Consider the following 22,717-nt stretch of genomic DNA (forward strand, 5'->3'; position numbering starts at 1 on the left):
TAGAAGATTGAAAAAGAGAGCTGCTCAGTCTGATGAAGAGAAAGAAAACTTGTCGACCAATGAAAATTGTTACTTGAACTGATATTGTGATTGAGAAATCATTAATTGCGATTCATTTACAACATCGTTGAAGCTATGTGTGAACAGTCTCCAGAATTTTTCAGAAAATTTAAAAAATCTTTCAAGTTTTACATTTGTTATTCATTACCCGAATTGGTTTTGTCTCCAACAAATGATGAAATCAATTATGCCTACGCAAAACACTCAACAAAGGAGGCATGTAAATGTATGAATGAATTCAACACCGGCTGCCCTTTTCAATATCATGTTTTGATTGAAATTGAAAAACTGTCTACTGAACAACGAAGGGCATTAACGTCAAAACTCCTTAGTGTACCGTGTCTGTTCACATGCTTCAAGGAACTTATTTCAAATTTGAATTATCCTGTTGCTGTGGGACCCATAAAGGAAATTTTGACTTCAGCGGCTTTATACAATAAGTATCACAACCTGCAAACACCAGGTCAACGTTCAAGAAATAGATTACCACAAGTTTGTGTTCAATCACAGTACAAACGGTCTCAACAATCTCAAACTAACTTATTGCCCTTTGCTGCTATCAACCGTATAAAAAACGTTCTTTATTGTTCTCCTCATGGTGTAGTTATTTGTGGAATTTTAGACATAAAGCAAAGTGGTTATGGTGAATTTGATTTCAAGATTGATGATTATAGATTCAAATTTTCAATGGATAGTAGTTATAATTTGAATTAAAATTTTGCTCTAATGTTTTAATCTATGTAACTTTAGAAAACAATGGTGTATTTTTAAAAATTAAATAACAACATGTATTCACTAAATCGCATTAATTCTTTGTCATTCAAAAAAATCAATGGCGAAACTTTAGAACTGAACAAAATATGAGCTATTTAAATACAAAAGAGACTTTATAAAAGTTTATAATAATCTACAAAAATTTTAGTTCTCTTCATAAAACATTTGATAACGAACAAAACCAGTTCTCAAAACTTCTTCTGTTTCCACTAGACGACACACAAAACATGCAGGTAAGAGATTTGTTTTTTCGTAATAGATAATGCTTTGAATTTCTTCCATTGAAATAAATGAGATTAGAGCTGATGGCAGGGAGGAGCTACAAGGTTCCATGATTTTTCCAATTGGTTGTTTTGGAACCAGTATTAACTTGGGCGGACTGAGTTTCTTTAGACGAAAGTTCGGGTTGCAATTGTTGCTGCTGTTGTTGCTGTTGTTGTTGTTGTTGCTGCTGTTGATGGTGCTTTTGTTGCTGTTGCTGTTGTTGCTGCTGATGATGATGGTGCTGCTGTTGGTGTTGAATTGGCTGTTGTTGATTGTATTGTTGGTAGCGCTGATAGTCGTACTGCAGCTGTTGCTGTCTGTTACAAGTATGGGCAGAAACGTTGCAAAATGTACTATCTCTTCTTGAGATAATACAATTTCCTGCTTGTGCTGCAATGTCTGGTTTTTGAAACTGACTTTCTCGTATTTAATCACTGAAGTCAAAACTTGACCCGATGTTGTTATCCAAGTTGAGATAGCTAAATTTGGGGATATCAGTGATTCCAACTTCGCTGGATTTTGACTCGTAATTTGATGCTGTTTCCAAAAATTGAAACTGCTTTGGTTGTTCATCGTTAGCCTGTTCTTTCAACCAATTAAAGAAGATATTTACTTTTTGGCGGGCACAATGATTCAAGAGTTTGCCAGCTATTCTGCTAGGGTAATGGTTTTCACAGTTGTTCACAATCTTTGAGTTGTTGCCTCTGGCATCAAATTTTGGACAACCAATCAGATCCAAGTTAATGACGTTACAGTCGAGCAGGTTTGCCAAGAACTCTGACTTTTCATGTCCCCTGGCATAGTATACAGCTTTCGTGTTTCTCAATTTCACGCTTTGTAACATTTGTGTTAGATAAATATACGGGTAGACACCATGTTCCCAATGAAGACCATGAAGATACTGGGTGAGCCAATTAAATGCTCGCTGCTCAGCTGGAGGCAATGAATTGAATGAGCTAGGAGGAAGAAAAAGAATGCAATCTATATACTCTTCTGTACAAATGGCCAATTCCTTCACAATAAAATTTTGTTTTGAATAACGAAATGTTTCACAGTCAATAACAACTGTTCGCTCTCTCAACATTCTAACAAATGAAAAGTGATAGGTTTGAACAATTTTGTATACCAACAAAAAGCAATTCGTATAATATGCCCAGCAAAAGGGCTGTTAATGTCACATGGTAACATGTAAGCATAGCCCGGTCCTTGTTTGCAGTACTCTTGAATGTATCCGGCTGCATCATGTAGAATAGCATGCAGTCTCAATATTTTCGAATCTTTCAAAAAGCGATCCATTGATGAATTATCTATTCCAATCAAACCTCCATAAGGTCGAAGTTTCATAGCAATGTCAAAATCAAAGTCTGTTGATTCGTTGAACAAGGAACTCGCTGCTAAAAAATAGTTGCGTCTTACAGAGTTGTCAGGATAAATTTTTTGTAATGATAAATATGTTTCGTGAATGATTTCCAGGTCATTTGTTGTTATAACAGGTTTGGTAAACAACATTTCACACCGTCTCTGAGCAATTGTTGTAATCGGTGAATTTCATTCCAATAAAAGTAAAAATAACCGTAGTATTGCCACTTTCCGCGTGCTTTTTGATAAATTGTAAAATGAAGCCTCAGAAATTTTTTAGAGGTAAATTTCTTGTTGATACATAGAACAATCTTCCTCTCAACACCTAGTTCCGTACACATTGTTTTGAACTCACAGTAACAATCGTATCATCTAACCTCAACAATTTCTGCTTTTTCCACGCAATACTGACCAATAAAAACTACGTCTGCTCAACAAAGACTCTGAACTAATTCAAATGTTAGTCGAAAAATTTCAACAGAGTAAAACTTCTACATTCAAACTCGAACACATTCTGAAGAGAGTAAGCTGTCTGTGCGTTTCCACCGGCTCAGTACAGCTGTTTTTAAGTGAAAATTTCTGTCATGAAATAATTTAATTCTCAGAAATTGTTTTGAAGAGCTATCATCTTGTTTGATACACCAATCACCAATCTTTATTAAACTACCTACAGCTTCAGACGGAGTCATTTGTTGAAGTGAATGATTTTTCGATGGATTCAGTTTCTGTTTCAGAAAAATTTGAACTATTTTTATGAGTAAAAAAAACATGTCCGATACTAAAATGATCTCTCTACTGAAAACGTTTGCTCAACAGAACAAAAAACTCTCCCTTGGTTTCTTGTTAGACTTTACCACCTCTCTGCGAATGTGGTAAGGCTGGAGACTGGGTGGGGGGTAATTGAAGATAGTGGTTCTACTATCTTCAATTACCCCTCACTCTGGGCCTCCACCCGGAAGTTGTATGGAATCTCAGCTTAAGCCTAAAAAGCTACAAGCTGGAACCACACATCTTCCTTGGGCAGTAACACACATCAGTCACCTGAACTCCAGGTGGAAGGTGTAATTGTTACTCTCCACTTTGAAAAAGCAAATTGCTTTTCAAAGAAATCAAATTTTTCTTATATGAATTAACTTAATATAACTACATTATATGTCTCCAATTTATTCCCTTAACCGGTAGCCTGGGGGGGGGGGGGGCACTCACGTTCACAAACGATTGTCTTTGAGATCTGGAAATCGTTGCTAAATGCTAAATATACAAAATTTTAACACTCGAAAACTTTTTAAATCTTTTTTTTAATGATTAGGCTCACCTAGGCTGACGAGGACAAACATTACTTAACTGCTACTTCCCAACAACCCTCCCAAAACCAGAAAGCATTAGCCGCTTGTTATTACCATGAAGTGTACGAATACAACTTCTTTAGTAATAAATAGGTTCCTTTTTTAACCCATGAAAATTTTTTGAAAGAAATCGTGTCTTACTGGGCACGCAATGGGTGGCGGACATTTGGGTGTTAATGTGTTCGCAACGGGGGACTGTTCTCGCCAAAACGCCAAAAAATTACAAAAAATTCGAAAAAATTTTCGTGTCCCCCCCCCACCCGTTGCGAACACAATAACACCCAAATGCCCCCCCCCCCCCCCCGTTGCGTGCCCAGTAAGACACCTTACTACTCCTATCAGACAAAAAACTGGATTTTGGGCGAAATCGAACAAACAGACGGCGGGTATGGGACAAATCGAACAGACTCAATTGAGGTATGAGCCAAAGAGAACAAACCAAAAACTGGGTAAGGTCTGGATCGGACCGGTCCAAACCAGGTATGAACCAAACGGAGCAGTGCGACCGAAAAATTGTCCAGACTATGCGCTCGGTCACATTAGACCCCCCTGTCCGCGACCCAGGTCCTTCTGGTCCGTACCTATCTTTGGTCGAGGTGGATGCGAAATCAAGTACAAAAGTCATTTGCGCATAACTTCTTGAGGCTTGAAACCAAAAACGTCAATAATTTCTCAGGTTTAAAACCAAAATAATTAGTTCTAGGAAACGGAACATAGTGGTGATTCCGTACGTTCAAAACCGAACATAGAGTCGATGCAGTAGAAAAAGTCAGCGCATTTGCCGTTTCCCCAAAAGTAAAAAAAGTACGAAGCAACGATTCTTTTATGTTTACAAACGATGATTTCTGAACTAGAGTTGACACACTTTTCTAATTTTTTTGTGCTGACTTAAGTTGAAACTCTAAAAAAATGGGTCTACTGTATTAGTTTTGAGATTCTGCACAATTTCGCGCCCCCTGGCATTGCGTTGAGAGACAACAACACTATTATGTGTGTTGTGTTCTTTTCAACATGAACGCGCTGTGCGTTTATGAAAGTCCATATTGAAAAAAAAAATCTAAATTAATTACTTGTGCTTGGTTTTCGAAGAAATTGCGCAGCTCAAAATGTTAACAAGATGACTCGTGCGAATTTATGTGTAGCAAAGCATGTTCCCACAATCCAACAAATCTCTGAATATGCAAGAACATCCATTAACTTCTCTCAGAGAACCCGTTGGGAGTACCCGAAAACAACTTGAATTGTTTGAAACAAAAATTTTTCCGACGACAGAAAGGGATACTTCTTAAACCAGTATAAAAAGTTAAATTCAGTACGATTTCAGAGACATTAAGTGAGAAAAATTGATACAAAAATACATAAATAGTTTACACACAAAAACAAATCTCAACTCCAAGATTAAAAAGAGAGTTTCCCTGTTATGTGATTTTTACATAAGTTCCGTCATTGTTCATTAGGTCTACATGTTTTGTGCTCCAGATTTGTAGAATTGGAATTTGTCTGGATCTTGTCTTAATTTTGGTTTTTAGGAATTTTATCCATTTTTGTATGGTTTCTGAAAGATTTTTTTTGCCTCCATTTGTGTCTAGTATTAAAAGGAGTTCCCTCTCTCGCACTACGTCTCTCTTTGTCTGCCTCTCTCTTTCTCTCTCTTTTTCTTTTACACACACAAATTTACATGCACCCACAGATGCACACACTTACAAAAATACCCACACACACGCACAGATATTAACACATAAAAAGAAACCCGACACAAAAAACAGTTTTGTTCATGTCAATTTAGAAAAGTTTTTTTTTCAAGTCAATTTGTCTTTACTCATAGTTTGGTTTTGTTTATTCAAATTTCGTTAAATTTATTTGAAAATTAGTCGTGGGATTCTCGACATAATTGCCCACGACTAATTTGCTTGTCTCGAAATAATTGCCCTCGACATGATTGCCATCGTCGGCATAATTGTAATTTTGGCATTCAAATTCAAAGAGCACTTTTTTAAAAAATTTTTCCAAATTTTTGTTATTTTGGATGTTTCATGAGCACGTTGAGCCGATGCGTTTTTTCCTAGACGTGTTACCAGCCACGGCTAATTACCAAAACGTTTTAGTACATAAATAAAAGCAAAAAATTTATAAACTTTACAAAGAATTCTGGCTGTTATTACAATATGCCTCTAAATGTGTCTAACATGTAACGGAATAATAAACGTTGTCCTTAAAGGTTCTCGTTTAGTATTATTGTGAAACGATGTTTATTGTAAATTAAATCTTTGCGGCTTTTCACTCTTTGGAGTATTTTTAAAGAAGCATATATTTTTATCAGTTTGTTTTGGACTGAAAAATGAAAATACTTTTGTTTCCGTTTCTCAAAAAAATCATCGGTATTCGAAATGAAGACTGACAAATTCAAGTATTATGTTTTCTAAACACACAGAGACCTTCAAAGTCTGGAGAATATCAATTCCAGGAGCATTTTTGAATAACATAGAAGTGGAAAGTTATTTTCATGTTATTTTTCGAAAAAATTGACATTTGTAATACAATATTCAAACTGCCGATCAATAGTCTCTATAACTCTCGAACTCTTCCATGTTACCAAAAAACATGGAAAAATTACAACTAAAAGCAGAAAAGTGCTTTATCTTCTAAAATCAGGAAATGTTTTTGAGAAAATTATTTCTTTTCTTTTCATCAGAACTAACCGTTTTTGTAATTTAAAAAAGCATAGAAAACAATAAAAAAGTCTGATTTCTCGGAATGAACATCAAATCACCATGTTCAATGCCGAAAAGTAAGTTAGGAAGTCTTTTCTAATCTGTTCTCCCTATTTTACCTATATTGTCGGAGCAACTAGCTCGAAAATGTTCTCCTATAGAATGCTGTTACAATGTTTTGAGAGATCTAAATTGCCTTAAGTGTCCTATTTTGCTAAAAATCTGTTCGACAGAGAAAAGCATTGGTTCATCAAAAAGTATAATCAGTGAATAACTGCTGGATACCAATTTTTTTTAATTTTGATAAAAAATTATAGCAGAGGACTTTTTCCGCCAAAGTTTTTGGTCAAATAGTGTAAATGGTTAATTTTTAGTCTTGAAGCTGTATAAATTTTTATTGACAATCGCAACTTTATTTACACTAACTAAATTTACTTTAATTTTCTCTGTTTGTTTTATTTTCAAATTTAACGCGATTTCTCGCGAGCCCCAACCCTTCAAGCATTTTTTTCGCTTTTCGATTTTTCCAACAAAATCTCAGATTTCAATGTGTTCCGTCTTTTTTTCTTCATTTTTTGATATTATTTATATGAATCGAAAATAGATCGTGTGGGCTATGAAATGATGTTTTTCCCTTTTTCTACAATGAGTAAACAAAAGATGAATTTTCCGGTTGCGAAAAAGTAGCCAGCCTCGCATATATTTTTGCCCAGTTTGAAAAAAAGAATATATTTTTGCCCAGTTAGAATATCTTATCTTCAAACATATCAATGAATCCTAAACCTTTTATTTAATCAATTGCTCATGTAATGAATGTTTATTTTAGAGATGATTTTCAATACAAAATGTAAAATTCTGGCAAAAAAGCCCGAGCGGAGATGAATTCGTTCAGGTCGGTCTGGCCAACAGTCATTTTGGTCTGCGGGACCTCAGCATAGGGTAGAAGAAAATATAAGTTGGCTATATGCTTAAAAGCCAAGCACGAGGTCCGAGGCAAGCTCTACTTTGCAGCAGCTCGTTGGATGTCGAATAGAAAGCACTTTTGCAGATAACTACCTATACAAATATATGATCGGCAACCCAAATCAGATATGAAACAGCCCGATTTAGGTTGTGGTCATGAGATCCGGGGCAACGTGAGCTCATATTCTGGACAAAGTTTAGGTCAAGCCTCCCGTCGTTCTCATATCTGAGCACCATGTCACTGCAATGTGTGATCATAAATGTGGATGGAGGCAATTTCGAAAAAGTTTTGACAACACTTAGGTGAGGTCTGCAAGTCCTCATTACAACCACGACTCCTACAAGACTTTGACTCACGGTTATAATTGATACGACGCATATAAACCTTGGTCGAATGTCATCACTATTATACACCCACTTTGATGCAGTAATGAAAGTGGTAATTTTTCTAATGTGGTAAAATGATGTAACAGCGAGGCGGCAATGGGAGGAATTTTCAGGAGACCGATATGTTGCGGAAGTGGGATGAAGGGAGGACTTCAAAGCTACCGGGATTAATTAGGGGTTTATATTTGGTGAGAGCATAAAATGATGTAAAATAGTTAGGGAATATAAATTAAGTGAGGGGTGAATCTTTATGGTTCGTTTTAAGTGGACTGACAGGTTAGGGTCAACTGTTGATGGGTGAAATGTAGAAGGGTAAAAATAGGGTCAAGTTACGATTGCCGGAAAGCGGACACAACCAGCAGGGGAGAGATCTCGAGTTCCAAGACTAACGGTCTTTCGATATATGGTTAAAAAGATACAAGAGTTGGGGCGAAGAACGAGGCAAAATTGTGCAAGATTGTGGCGCTGCAATGAGAGGACTTTTCGAAAACTCTCCCTTTTGTAGATCTACTCTTACATAATTTTTTTAGTTCCCTTGGAAGCCCTGCTTTTTCTTTATTTCAACCCCATGGCAGCCCCCTGGGAGTTTAAAATGGCGTGATAACCAAGAGTAAGGCGTGTGATTCACACGCCAATGATTGAGAGATCAATCCGCTGCCTCCGTGAAGCTGTCTGTGTGAGGATGAGTTCATACTTAGCCATAGCTTCAGATTGACCATAGCCTGACCACTGTTGGCTGCAATGATGGTACCACGTAAAGGTTTCAGACGGAAAAAAAGTGGACATAGTCACCAAAAAAGAGCAACGCTGCTCATCAAAAAAGAACAGTCTTAAATGTGGGGAATAATAACAAAAAGGGACGCTGAGAACAGGCCGCTGTGGCCTACTGCTGTTTCACTGCGATTACACAGGAACCAAAATTATTATTATTATTAAATGAAAGCAATCTTAGCTGCATTTTACAAGTTCCTGCGTGGGGCAGGCATAAACTTGTTTGTTTTTTGGGCTCCCGTGTTTAAGAGGCCAAAGCATTACGATGCAGAGGTATACCCCAAAATTTTCGCCTTAGTAAAATTGGTTCAAAAATTAAATACATACAATTAACGAAATTATGAGACAGCCTTTGTATCTTACTTTTCGCAAAAGAGGTTCCGCCAATTTTGCGAAATAAAAGAACAATGGGTGCTAAAATTAGGTAACAAATCTTGTAGCCCGTTTCCGCTCAATTTAGGTATCTATTATCCGCGCGCATTATGAGCATGCAAAAAGCACTTTAATAAGGATTTAGTTGAAGCTTTCAAAGTTTTAAAGTGCTTTAAATACATGCAACCACAAAAACTGTTTTTTTCCGAAAAATCCCTCGCACATCAAAGGCTTTGTATATCAATGTGATACTGGCCGATTTTAATAGGTATTAATAAATAGTACTAATGGGTAGTAATAAAGACTAATAAAGTACTAGAAGTAGTAATAAAGTAGCAATAAAGTACCACTAATAGTAATACGTTAGGCTTAATTAAATAATTAAAAATTAAGTTAGGCTTATTTGCGGATTATATGCGCAATCGAGCTACATTGCGTGCGAAAAATTGATACAAAAATTGAGCGGACGCGTGACACAACTTGCGCGAAAACTAGTTTATTTCTTACAATTGACACTGACCAGGGCTGAGATTATTAACCAGGGAGTGATAGTAAGAAGACAGCGAGACGCTTTATAATTTTCTAATTGAAACAGATACCTTGGTGTGAGTAGACAAAAGCTGATATTTACTTAGAATTGCACTGAATTAGTGGCAATTATAGAAAATGTGTCAACCTTTTTGAAAATTTAGTTCCATTTGCTGCGCATGTGCTGAACAGAATTTTTTTAGCACTTAGCGCAACATCGCAATTTCAGCCACTTATCAACACCTGATTTACAAAAATCGGATCTTTTCCGCTTGTGTCCTCCAGCTTAGCCAGCTTAGTGGGTGCATAATATTCCCCGAAAAAAATTCAAAAAAATGAAAACAAATTGTAGGTTTCATAGCATCCTGGACAATTTTTTTTTGGTGAAATTTTGGCAAATTATTTTGCTTTTTGAAAGCTTTTGCGAAATTTTGAAGTACGACGCTTGGAGACAAATATTCAAATTGACTGGATGAACCTCAAGAATGCCACAAAATTAAGTTAAATAACATTCTTCATTGTTGTTTCTTTGTGAACGGGTTGCACATTTTCTCGCTCTCTCCCTCTTTCTATTCTCTAGAGCCATTATTTGAAGAACACGGGAGCATCTTTTGTTCAGAAGAATAGTGATCACATTTGAAGAAATAGTCAGTGCGAGTAGGAGCAATATGTTAAGGAAATACTTCTCCAGTATACAATGCTAAAAAACAAACATAGGATTAGATCCGACAAAAACTTTTTCCTAAAAAATAATTTTCAAAAAGTTTTCTTGAGAACCTAAATTACTTAGTTTCTATTCACGAGAAAGTTTTCACCCCAGAACTTCTCATTTAGTGAAAAGTGACATCAACGGAAATTAATCTTAGAACAATTTGAACGCAGATTTTGAATAACAAAATTTTTGTTTCAGTAAATTTATAGCCACTGAAATGGATCATATGAGCAAATGTTTCCTTAAGAACAACCTCAACTGTGAAAAAATCAGGGCCAGTCTTCAAAAACAAGTTTTCAAAGAACGGAACGACTTTGATACCTGGTTGTCTACAGCTTTCGTAATAAAAACAGCCTGTAACAGTCAACGAAATTGTATGAAAAACAAAGCTTCTGCAAAAACAAAAGTAAACAATAACAATAAACAGTTCTTTTTCTATTGCTAGGGGAATTGATCAAAGTAATCAAAACCTAATAAGAACCCATTTATTTGCAACAATATCCAGGAATTTTTTGAGCTTCCATAATTGGTAAATTAAAAAGTTTGCTTTTTTAGTGCTATTGTTACTAGGAATTGAAAAACTCCTTTATTCCATATCTTAGCACCCAAAAACATAATCATAGAACGCTATATATACGTTCTTGCGCTTTTTAATTTTGTTTTCTGATAAAAATTCTCTATTAGTTGGCACTGTAAACTGCCCTAACCATTTAATAAACTACGTCTTTCCATTGTCTTTTAGTTCCAAATTAACTGAGTTCAAATTCATAATCGCTGTAAAAGCCATCGATCCATTTTTCATATTTCAGGAATTTCAATGCGAAACCTCTTTCTTAAGTATGATGCATGAGTTTCATCGAGCCACTTTCAACTTTGATGAATATACGGCTTTAAATCACACAATTGTAAGCTCTTTTTTACTTATGAAACAACCTCTCGGAAGAACACACATCTCAAAAAATCTCTTAAAAAACAGTTGCTGTCTCTTAAAGCGGATCAGAACAAAACTCCACTACTTAGCTGAATAAGACCTGCTATAGTTTTTTCAACCATATTTTATTAGGATGTAAAATTTAAAGGGTATCGATCTTTCTAACTAAACCACAGTTGACAATGTTCCCCATACATCTTTCCAAAATATCGTCCCATTTTTCTTTGATTCAAGGTGGCCATGATCAGAGGCCACACACTTACCTACCCTGAGTAAGACAAAAATCAAACATTAAATAATTTGAAAAATATTAAAAACAGTTGATATATAAACGATAAACTGATGGCTGGAAACTGCTCATCAATCGTAGATAACCACAACACCATGGAAACCCATTCAATCGTTGGGACAAATGATCACTTCTGATGATCATTGCAGTAACAACTATAAATGCAAATTATCAGTGCAGTAGCAATATCCGAAATTTTTTTGTTATGGAGTCAGTGTGAAGCCATAAATAACTAATCCTTAACCTACAAGAGAGTTCAAAACCACTTCTATCAAATTGAAAATAAATTCAATCTCCGACGTCTAACTCGTGAAACTCTCGCTGTAGAAAGTGTTTGATTGGAGGCAACAAAAGATTTTGCAACCAACAGACGCAACACAACGAAGAAACAGTCGAAAAGCAATTGAGCTTCTTTACGAAATTCACCGTGAAAAAAAAAAAACAATACGGAAAGGAAATGTAGTAAACTGATAGCTTAACAATTGACAGCTCAAGAGTGCAACACTGTTGTTGATCAATTTTCCTAGTGGAACTCCAGATAGTTGAGAACATAAAAGATGTCAGATTGTTTAATGGATCAAACCACTAATAGTTCGTCCAAAATCTCCTTGGCCGAACATAATAAGCTGCGGAGCAAGTTCAGATGTTAACATTCAAACACAAATGAGAAAAGCAAATGGAAATGTTTAGAACTGGGTTGAGGGAATCAGCTCTGACGAGCAAGAGTGTTTGCCGTAAAGAAATCGTCACATGAAGGTCAAAAAGAAGCAGTAAGTGACACAAACTTCAATGCGCAGCAGGAAAAACCAACAAAGACCAGTGGGACACAGGGGCATCTTAGCTTCACAGATGATACAAAATAGTTTGATAGCTGTCTGAATTTCAACCATAAACGACACTCACAAATTTCAACTATCTTTTTTCAAACAAATGCCTTTCCCGTAATCAGCGACAGTCAGACAATTTTTTTCTCATTGCTAGATTCACTTTAACCAATCAATTCCCAATGGAGGGATCAATCTGCAATCAGGTTGCATCTTACTCGAAAGACAGCTACCACAACAAATTCGACGTTCTGGGTGGAAAAGACTATCGTTGCCTTATTCAGGCAACACGTTGGAGTAGCATGATTGGTACAGTTGGTTTCAAATCAACTTTTCAGGAAAATGTCTTTCAAGTGCTCAAAGAAGGATGTACTTGACAAACTCTCTCCCTTGCAAAGCTGAGCAGTTAGATGCAGCAACTCATACAAAGGAGACTTTAATAATTAAGACCTTCTGGAGCTAATTAAGATCATATTTTTTCAAGCCAGTTTAAAGTTTCAACTGCTATGGAGATGGTGTACCGGAGATGGTGTACCGGAAAGCTACACCATGTTTTTCAAGCGTAGTTTAAACATTTTGATTAATGGCCTGAGCCCGGAATGGACAGTAACAGTAGTTTTGTCCGTTCAGACTCTCCCTTCAGTCGTTAGCTCCAGCTCTTTTGACGCGAATCATGTTGAAGCGGACCTAAGAGCTTCTGCGTTAGTAAAAGCTGCCAGGAAAAACTGACAACGCCAAGATGGTTGAGTGGAACAGGCATGTGATGAATAGAAAAACAGAACAATCCAACCTGGCAGATTCTGCAGATTGAATGAGCACGCATGGAAAGGCTTGTGAAGATGCCTCTTCACTCAGACCATAAAGAACAGTCAGCGTGGAAGAGGACAAGTTTCCCAATGACAAAGACACATCAGCATACTTTCTCAGGCCAGCTTATGTCAACTGTGCTATGGAGATCACATTATTGATCACAAAGATTACTTGGGCAAGTCTTTAGCTGATTATAAGAAAATGGTTATACATCAAACGTGTGTCTCAGCTGCTTAAAGGGAATTGAGAGGGGATTCTGAAACTGAAAGATTAGATGTCTTGATGACAGATGCAATTTTTACCGCACAACAATCCGTCTAGATTAATTAAGTTATTTGTAGGTAAAGAGTTTCCGAGCATCAGGAAAGGGGAATTCAATCCAGGAAGAAGGAGGTACAGTCAGAAAAAGTGCGAAGTTTCAACCACTAAACTTCTCAAACATCCGCAACCAACAGTAACACGCAAAAGGGCATGCCGAAAGCAGAAAGGGATCCCATATAAACAAAAATAACTCTAATAATTAGAGCTAGAGCAACAACAGTAAACATCAAGCCCCAGGGCGAATGTCCTCCCTAAAATCCTCCCATTTTGTTGTAAGAGTTGGGGGGTAATTTGTCTATGGGGGGTAAATTGATATAAGAGTGTGGGGGTAAAATGATGTAAGATTTGGGCTGCAATGAGAGGACTTTTCAGGAATTATCCCCCCTGACTGAAATTGCCATGTAAGAGTGGGCTGCAATGTGCTGCAACGGGAGGACTTTTCAGGAATTAACCCCCTGACAAAAGTTGCCATGTAAGTGTGGGCTGCAATGGGCTGCAATGGGAGGACTTTTCAGGAATTACCCCCCTGACTGAAATTGCCATGTAGGAGTGGGCTGCAAGGGGCTGCAATGGGAGGACTTTTCAGGAATTACCCCCTGACTGAAATTGCCATGTAAGAGTGGGCTGCAATGGGCTTCAATGGGAGGACTTTTCAGGAATTACCCCCTGACTGAAATTGCCATGTAAGATTGGGCTGCAATGGGCTGCAATGGGAAGAATTTTCAGGAATTACCCCCCCTGACTGAAATTGCCATGTAAGAGTGGGCTGCAATGGGCTGCAATGGGAGGACTTTTCGGGAATTACCGCCAGAGGGGGTAAAATGATGTAAGAGTTGGGCTGCCAAGGGAGGTAAAATGGTGTAAGAGTGAGGGGGTAATTCGTCCAGAGGGTGTAAAATGATGTAAGAGTTGGGCTGCCAAGGGGGTACAATGGTGTAAGAGTGAGGGGGTAATTTGTCCAGAGGGGGTAAAATGATGTAAGAGTTGGGCTGCCAAGGGGGGTAAGATGGTGTAAGAGTCGGGGGGTAAATTGTCCAGAGGGGGTAAAATGATGTAAGAGTTGGGCTGCCAAGTGGGGTAAAATGGTGTAAGAGTGAGGGGTAATTTGCCCAGAGGGGGTAAAATGATGTAAGATGTGGGCTGCCAAGGGGTGTAACATGGTGTAAGATCGAGGGGGTAATTTGTGCTGTGGTGGCATTTCTAACAAATATTATTCATATAAATAGACTGTCAAGAGTTGGAAAAACATTGGTGTTCTGGAGGTTAGGATGACGGAGCTGAGGGTACAGAGGTTGTGGGATCAAGACAGGCAGTCTACAGGTATGCGCGCTAAAAGGATGTAAAACTGAGGGGGTAAAGTGATGTAAGATGTGGGCTGCCAAGGGGGGTAAAATGACGTAAGAGTGGGGCTGCAATGCGAGGGTTGTTTTGGAAAATGCAGTTCAAAACTGTTACGTCTTTTTGGGCTGCATTGGGCTTCCACGGGGGGCAAAATGGTGTAAGAGTGATGGGGTAAAAACAAATTAACCCCCCACTCTTAAATCTTTTTTGGTCTGTCAAGGGGGGTAAAACGATGTGAGTTGGGGGATAATTGAGAAATTACCCCCCAACTCTTACATCTTTTTTGGTCTGTCAAGGGGGATAAAACGATGTAAGAGTTGGGGGTAATTTCTCAATTACCCCCTACTCTTACATCGTTTTACCCCCCTTGACAGACCAAAAAAGATGTAAGAGTGGAGGGTTAATTTGTCTTGTACCGCCTCACTCTTACACCATTTTACCCCCTTGAAAGCCCAATGCAGCCCGAAAAGACGTAAGAGTTTTGAGCTCTGTTTTGCTGAAAAATCCTCCCTTTGCAGCCCCACTCTTACATCATTTTGGGCGGAAAAATTCAACCCGGGGCTATCAATCAACAGGCTCAGCAGAACTCAAGAGCTGGATGACAGAAATAACACCAAGTTTCAATCAATAACCAGCAACGAATTGAGAGCGGCTTAGCGCAAATTCAACAGAAAGGCTACAACACATGCTTCCAAAACAAAGAACTTCCATGCATCAGACCGTTCATTCAGCTACAGGAAATAATAGTTCTTTACGTAAATTTAATCACGGATTTGGATACACCTTGGGAGAGTTGAATTGATAATACAGAGGCTACATAACAATGCTTCTTCTTTCATCAAATGGAGAACACACAATGGCCAAACCTGATATCATGATGAAAATGAGTGACATCTCACCTCATGACTTATTGCGCACGCAACATTTATCTAGCTATTGCAATTTGAAACACAATTTTTGAAAAGTCCCAAAAATTTTGAACAGATTTTGTTGAGAGCTTGAGCATTTGACACGTATTTTCCACTTATTTTTGACACATATTTTCTCGGTACAACAAAATTTGAATACCCACAGCAACCAATGCCTATCTGACTACGGTGGTAAGATAATTCTCTATATTAAACTAATGAATATCTGTCGGAGTCAACACAAGGTTGGTTTGGACGTTGACAGGCCCTGTGTTTCAAGTATACAACCGTAATTTGTCCCATAAAGCAGTAACCACAATATATGTTTTATCAACCATCTTCGGCGATGTAGTGCAGACCCAGAAAAAAATTTCTACTGCTCCGTTGTACATTTAAAGGTATCGGCCTCGGTCAGAGTTCAATAAACGGACAAAGCGATGAGGACAAAAGGCAAAAAACATCTTGTCAGAGACCACTCATCAAAACGAGGAAAATTTCAGATTGGACTCGGTCGGCGACAGAATGTTAAGCTTCCCGATAACTTCATCATAGCAAAGGTTCAGTGAAACACCGTACATAAGCGACAAGAGAGAGCGGAGTAGCTGAAGCGGCCACATTTGGCCATTATCTTTGATGACATGGAGAAGTAATACATAGCAACTGTTAAGAAACAGGCCGCAGAGAACAGTAGGGTTTTACCACGCCATCCTCTATCAACAGGCATAGGCCAGTAAAGATGATAAGACGTAGTTGGAGTTCTCAAATTACAACAGATCCCTGGTGAACAATTGTACCCGAAATGAGGTCAAATTTTTTCTGAGAAAACCAAACAGAGTTATGAAAGCCAGAAGAACACGCAGAAAAAAATTATCAAATGGCTGCTTCTCTGTTCGATATAATTGGAACCCACTCGCTTTTTGAAACTGCAATCGAATGCCTTTTTTAAAAGGTCAGTAAACAAGGACACAATTGGGAACTACGAGTGTCCCGAGAATGTTACCCCAGAACTCTGCAGTGGCTGGAAAGCTTGGAGAAAAAACTTACAATTGAAGTTCCCTTTTTGATCATTCTTTTCTTAATTTTGCCCTTACTTGCTTGGAAGTAAACTGTCCGCAATTGCTTAACCCCCAAATTTTTTTGTGTAACCAAGTTCTTTTCTTTTCCCTTACTTTATGCCAAAATATTTGCTTCACTGTCTTACATGAGTTTTGTAGAGCACACCTAAATTAGATGATAGCTTTGGGTACACCTTTGTCGGCTTTTTTTAAACTACCGGACAAGATTAAAGAAGAACACATATTACAATGGTATTTTGAAAATCAATAGTTGTCTATCAAGCGGATGTGATTTAAGAAAAGATAACAGCCACCATTGTTGTCTCTAGTCTCTAATTTGCTTGACGCGTTTGCATTCGTTAAGAGATACTTAACCAATATTCTGAGATGTTTTCTGCAACGCAGATATCAATGAATGTATTTTGGTGTTTTTCCAGATGCCGTGTATGGCTGTAAAGTTGACAAGGACTCTATAAATTGTTTGAAATTAATCGCCAGGGAAAATTTCATGAAAATCAGTTTAAAGAGAATTTTAATGACAGTTTAGATTGTGCTGCATGAAAAAAAAAACCGGGCCGAGCTGTCCACCCAAAGTCCACCGTTATTAAGCGAGGTTAAGATTGCAAAGTCTTTTCCATTCTTTTTTCGCAGGAAAAGAATGTAGGACTTTAACTTTGCAAAAAATTACACTCTTTTTACACTTTTTACACACTTTACTCCACTCTTAAAAATTAATTTTAATTACACTTGTTGTCAAAATTTTAGAGGGGAAAAGAGTGACAAGTTTAATTTTGAAGCAAATACACTCTTGGAAAAACACTGCAATTTTGAGGAAATTACATTCTTAGAAATCCACTGCAATTAGATGGTTTTGTCCATTTATTATCTTCCTTTCAACAGGTGTAAACTTTATCCTGGCTCCACACAAAAAAAAAATTCAGAAATTTGTGCTGCAAAAATAAAAGTTTGACCTACAGAAAAATTACCGTCGAACCTCGATCCGGGCCAGATCATTGATTGTGCGTTTGAGTTCTGCACATTTGAGGAGACGTAATGCAAACTGGATTGGCTTACATTCCCCCTTGGGTCTTGCTGTTGTTGCCCTGATAATGCACTTTTTGATTTTGTGTAGAAATAAATGCCAGAGGAAATCCAGCCAGGTTTCAACGCTAAGAAACGCAAAACTCTGTAAGATTGGCGTTGAATGCGTTGAACTTATGTAAGATAAGCGCTTGAGCACATAATTGTGCGTTTAAATATTAACGTAGATCTTACCTATTTTGCGTTGATTTTAGCGTAGATCTTACAAACTTTGCGTTGAATTTAGCGTAGATCTTACATCTTTTGCGTTGAATTTAGCGTAGATCTTACATAAGATCAACGCGTTCAACGCCAATCTTACCTAATTTGCGTTTAAATGTAACGTAGATCTTGCATATTTTGCGTTGAATTTAGCGTAGATCTTACTTACTTTGCGTTGAATTTAGCGTAAATATTACATCAATTCAACGCAATCAACGTCAATCTTACATATATTGCGTTGAATTTAGCGTAGATCTCACATATTTTTCGTTGAATTTAGCGTAGATCTTATATATTTTGCGTTGAATTTAGCGTAGATCTTTTATATTTTGCGTTGATGTTCGGCGTAGATCTCTCCTATTTCGCGTTGAATTGAGGGTAGGCCTTACATATTCCACGTTGAATTTAGCATAGATCTTACATATTGCTATCGCACTGATAAAGCACTTTGAGAGTTTGTGTAGAAACAGATGGAAAGTTTTTGACTTGTATAAGAAGCTGTCAAAAAAATGTTGAAAAGGGTGAAGAAAATGTCGAACCTCATAAAAAGCTATTGTTAATAGCTTTTTGAACAAGACGAGTTAAAAATTTTGCTATTGCTTTTTTGGTAGCGGTGACAATGTACTTTCACAGTTTGCGTAGAAACAGATGCATAGTTTTTGACTTGAATAGAAATTGTCAAACAAATGGTGAGCTAGATAAAAACTTGTCGAAACTCATAAAAAAACCTTTGTTAATAACTTTTAGAAGAAGAATTATGATCCATGCTTTGTCTGGTTATTTCCTTTTCGCCCTTTTGTGGACACCTTCTCCCATGAGCTGTAGATTAAATGTGGCTTAATGAATGAACGAAAAAATTTTGTTTTCAGATCAGTACTTCAAAAAGGAGTACATTAAAAATGTGAATTTCGGAGACACAAAAAAGTCGTATGCTTATTCGAAAACATAATTCAACCCTCTGAGTCAAAGATTTGTTGCATGTCGTCCATTTTCTTTTTGTAGCGTCACCTATCTATAGTAAAGGTCATAATTGAAAAGATTTTGCTTTCAGGTCATTACTTCAAAATGGGGTACATTGGAAACGTTTCGGGTCACGCTTCCTGTTTCTTATGGTTTACGCTAAACTACTGAGCCAATTTAAACGACCTCAGTCGCGTTTTGTTGATCGTAATTTTTGATGAAGTTTTTCTTCAAATTTGGGGTATTGTTACTTGCAATTTAAGTTATTTATTTTTCGCTTGGCTCCCTGAAGCTTTCGGAATACTTCTTTTTGCAATTCAAAAATTTTCAATTTTTTGCGAAATCATGAAATTCTTGTTTGTGTTCTTTATTGTCAAAACACACAAATGACCATGGCTTTTGCGGCGAGGAAGCAAATTGTTCGTATATCGTGGTAGAGGCCTTCGGCCTCCAGAAAATACGAAATGTGCTTGCTTTGAGTCTAGAAATACGCTTGAGGCGCAGGTTTGAGTCGCTTTGCTGGATTTTGTGGGAAATTTATGTCTTATTGGCTGAAAATTTGGTTAGGTTTCCCGTTACTAAAGATTTTTCCTAAACTTATGAGCCAATTTAGACAGCCATAATCGCATTTTGTAGATCGTAATATCTTGTTGACAAATTGTTCTATTTTATTACTGAAATTGTCCTGCTCAGAAGGTTATTAGACTCTAAAGTTAAAAAAGTTTTTAAAAATTATTCTTTTAAAATGATTTTAGCATTGATTCATTTTTACTTCTTTTGTGGTTTTGCTACTTGCAAACTGTGTTATTTAGGCTTGTTTCAATCCAACAAACTTTTGGAAATCTCAGTTTTTCTAATTTATTAATTTAATCTGTTGTTTTTTAAATTTATGAAACCTATGAACCTCTTGTGTCACTTCTTTTTTTGACAAATCACTCAAAACACCCTGGACTATGCGGCCAGGTGGAAAAATGTTCCTAATTCTTGGAAGAGGCGTGCAAAAAGTTCAAACAGCGCTGGCTTTCAATCCTTAATTGTTTTACGAGCGCCAGTTTTAAGTCGCTTCTCTTTATGTCACTGGTGACAGTTTTATGTCACCAGTTTTATGTCAAGCTTCACTTTTCTTACAATTTCTTCTAAACTACTGTGTCATTTTAGACAAGCATAGCCGAGTGTTGTTGAATATTTGTTTTTATTGTTTCCATTGTTTAATTATTTACTGACATTGGCCTTCTCAGAAGGTTTTTAGGTGGTAAATTCAAGAAATTTTTTATAAGAAAACGTTTTTTAATTTTGATGTTGGTATTCTTCTAATTTGGGGTTTTGTTACTTGCAAATTGTGTTATTTAGGCTTTAGATCAACGAAGATATTTTAAAGCTTTGTTTGTGAGAACTTTTCGAGATATCATGAAATTCCGGTTTGAGTTCTTTCTTATCAAAACATACAAAACACCCAGGGTGAAATTATGAAGTTCTTAAACTCAAACAAGAATTTCATAATTTCGCAAAAAATTGTTGAAATAGGGCTAGGTGGGATTTTTCCCACTTCGCAAGAGAGGTTTTGGGTGTTCAGTAACTACAGAAAGGACCTGCATTCCGTTCAGATTTTTCTACGTGGCGCGGTTTTTGGCTGTTTTCCGCGAGAAACTGGGCTCGCAATAGCCCAAAATTCGGGGTGCGGTTCATGTCATCAAAGATTTCTCCAAAAACTGCTGTAAAAAATTGCACGGTCGAGGTCGCGTTTTATCTCGCTTGCAGTGTATAGTTGGTTACTCAAATCGGCCGAATGAAAAAGTTATTAATTCTTAGAATCCTCAGTCAGGCAGGGTACATGTTTTTTGCTATAACTTCTTCTAGGCTCCAACAATTGTGCTCATTTTTTAAGATGATGCGTATCTCAGGCAGTGCCAAAAACTGTACTGAAGGTTTTTTGATCCGCCGCTTCAGAGAAAATGGCCAGTAAACTTGCCCTCGGTTTTAGCCCCAGAAACGGTTGACACCACCCGCTAACACTTTTCAAGCTTTTAATTTTTTGTTATTTCTGGTGACAAAACTAGTGTTTTCAATAGCCCGTCTAGCGCAGATTCCGAATATGTATACTTTACATAGCGTTTTCTCAGCTTTAGGTGCTCAACTTCAGCTCTGAAGGTGGTGTATTTCTCCTCTCCGAGAAACTTTTTTGATACGATGCGTATCTCAGGCCGTGCTACAAACTGTACTAAGGGCGTTTATTTTTGTTCAGTCGTTTTTGAGCAATTGACCTCCTTGGTAGAGAAACATCACCACTGGAGACCAATTTCTTCTCTTTCAGATTGTCGCTAGTAATCCAAAACTGTTAACAGAACTTGCCCTGAACATCGGGATTGTATACCAGTTGCTTATTATCGCACAAAAGTATTTCACAAGACTATGTTGAAAGCTTTTGATGCACCCTTCGGGAATCTATAACCGAACGAGGGTTTTTTACCAATTGAAAGAGGGCATAGCGACTGAATGCTCGGTGACTCTATCGGTTCAAGGAGTTGTCCTAATCTAAACAAACTCGGTATGGGGTATCAACTGTGTAATTGAAGTGTAGAAAAAGAATTTTTGGTATAGCTTGCCTAGAAAAATGTTGCCTAGAAAAGTCTTCATACGGAAGTTTGCGAATTTTGCGAACAAGAAATTCTAGCACTAGTTATATTTGATTGAAACAAGAGGTTGGACAAATTGAATCGAACTTGGTATGGAGTATCCTCTTTTTAAGTAGAGTGTACGGAAAAAGTTTTGCTATAGCTTGTTTAGAAAAAAAGTTAGTTTTTCATACGGAAATTTGCGAATTCCGCGATTAGCGAATTTAAAAAATAGGTCTTTTTCGTCGGGTGAAGGAATTGTCAAAATCAAACCAAACTTGGTATGGAGTATTCCATATGCATTTAGAGTGTGGAAAGAGAATTTTTTCTATAGAATGCCTAAGCAAAGTTGCTTTTCCATACGGAAATTTGCGAATATTTGCACATTTAATTTTTAATTATGGTTTTTTTTTCATTTGGTAAAGAAGTTATTCAAATCATACCAAACTCGGCATGGAGCATCCCATTTGTAATTAGAGTGTAAAAAAAAATTTGCTGTTGCTTGCCTAGGAAAAAAGTTAGCTTTTCACGCAAAAATTTGCGATTATTTCGAATAATTAATTTTTAAAAAATAGTAATTTTCATTGGGTCAAGAAGTTATTCAAATCGAACCAAACTCGGCGTGGAGTATCGCACGTGTAAAACAAAAATAGTTTTTTGCTTTAGCTTATCTAGGAAAAATATTTATCATTTCATTCGGAAGTTTGCGTTGATTTCGAATAAATTGCGATTATAGAATTTTAAAAGTAAGTCTTTTTCATCGGGTCAAAAATTTGTTCAAATCAATTCAAACTCATAATAAGAGTTCCCCTGCGTATACGCAGTCTAATGCGCCAACAATTTTTGGTATAGCTTGCCTAGGGAAAAAGTTAGGTTTTCATACGCATTTCATACGGAACTTTTTTAATTTCGCGAATAACGAAATTTAACTAAAGTTATTTTTGATTGGTTCAGGAAGTTGTCCAAATTGAACCAGACTTGGTATGAAGTATCACTTGTGTAGGTAGAGTGTTGGAGAAGAAAAATTTTTCCTATGACTTGCCTAGGCAAGAAATTAGTTTTTCATACGGAATTATAAGAGATTTTTGATTGAGTTATAGAGTTGTCCTAATGGAAC

General features: G+C 37.0%; 1 protein-coding gene and 1 long non-coding RNA gene across 2 annotated transcripts in view; both read right to left on the reverse strand.

Annotated features, from left to right (window-relative positions):
• Window positions 1-22,717, reverse strand: part of LOC142339158 (transitional endoplasmic reticulum ATPase-like) — a 622,037-nt gene that overhangs the window by 234,526 nt on the left and 364,794 nt on the right. The gene's annotated exons all lie outside the window — the stretch shown is intronic.
• The window catches only part of LOC142339829 (uncharacterized), a 39,673-nt gene continuing 27,102 nt past the window's right edge, over window positions 10,147-22,717 (reverse strand). Inside the window, exon 3 of the long non-coding RNA XR_012759037.1 lies at window positions 10,147-10,235. This is a non-coding gene — a long non-coding RNA (uncharacterized LOC142339829). The remainder of the gene's footprint in view (window positions 10,236-22,717) is intronic.

Source organism: Convolutriloba macropyga, chromosome 5, assembly GCF_964194025.1.
Source record: "Convolutriloba macropyga chromosome 5, txConMacr16.3, whole genome shotgun sequence".
In the NCBI taxonomy this organism is placed as follows: domain Eukaryota; kingdom Metazoa; phylum Xenacoelomorpha; order Acoela; family Convolutidae; genus Convolutriloba; species Convolutriloba macropyga.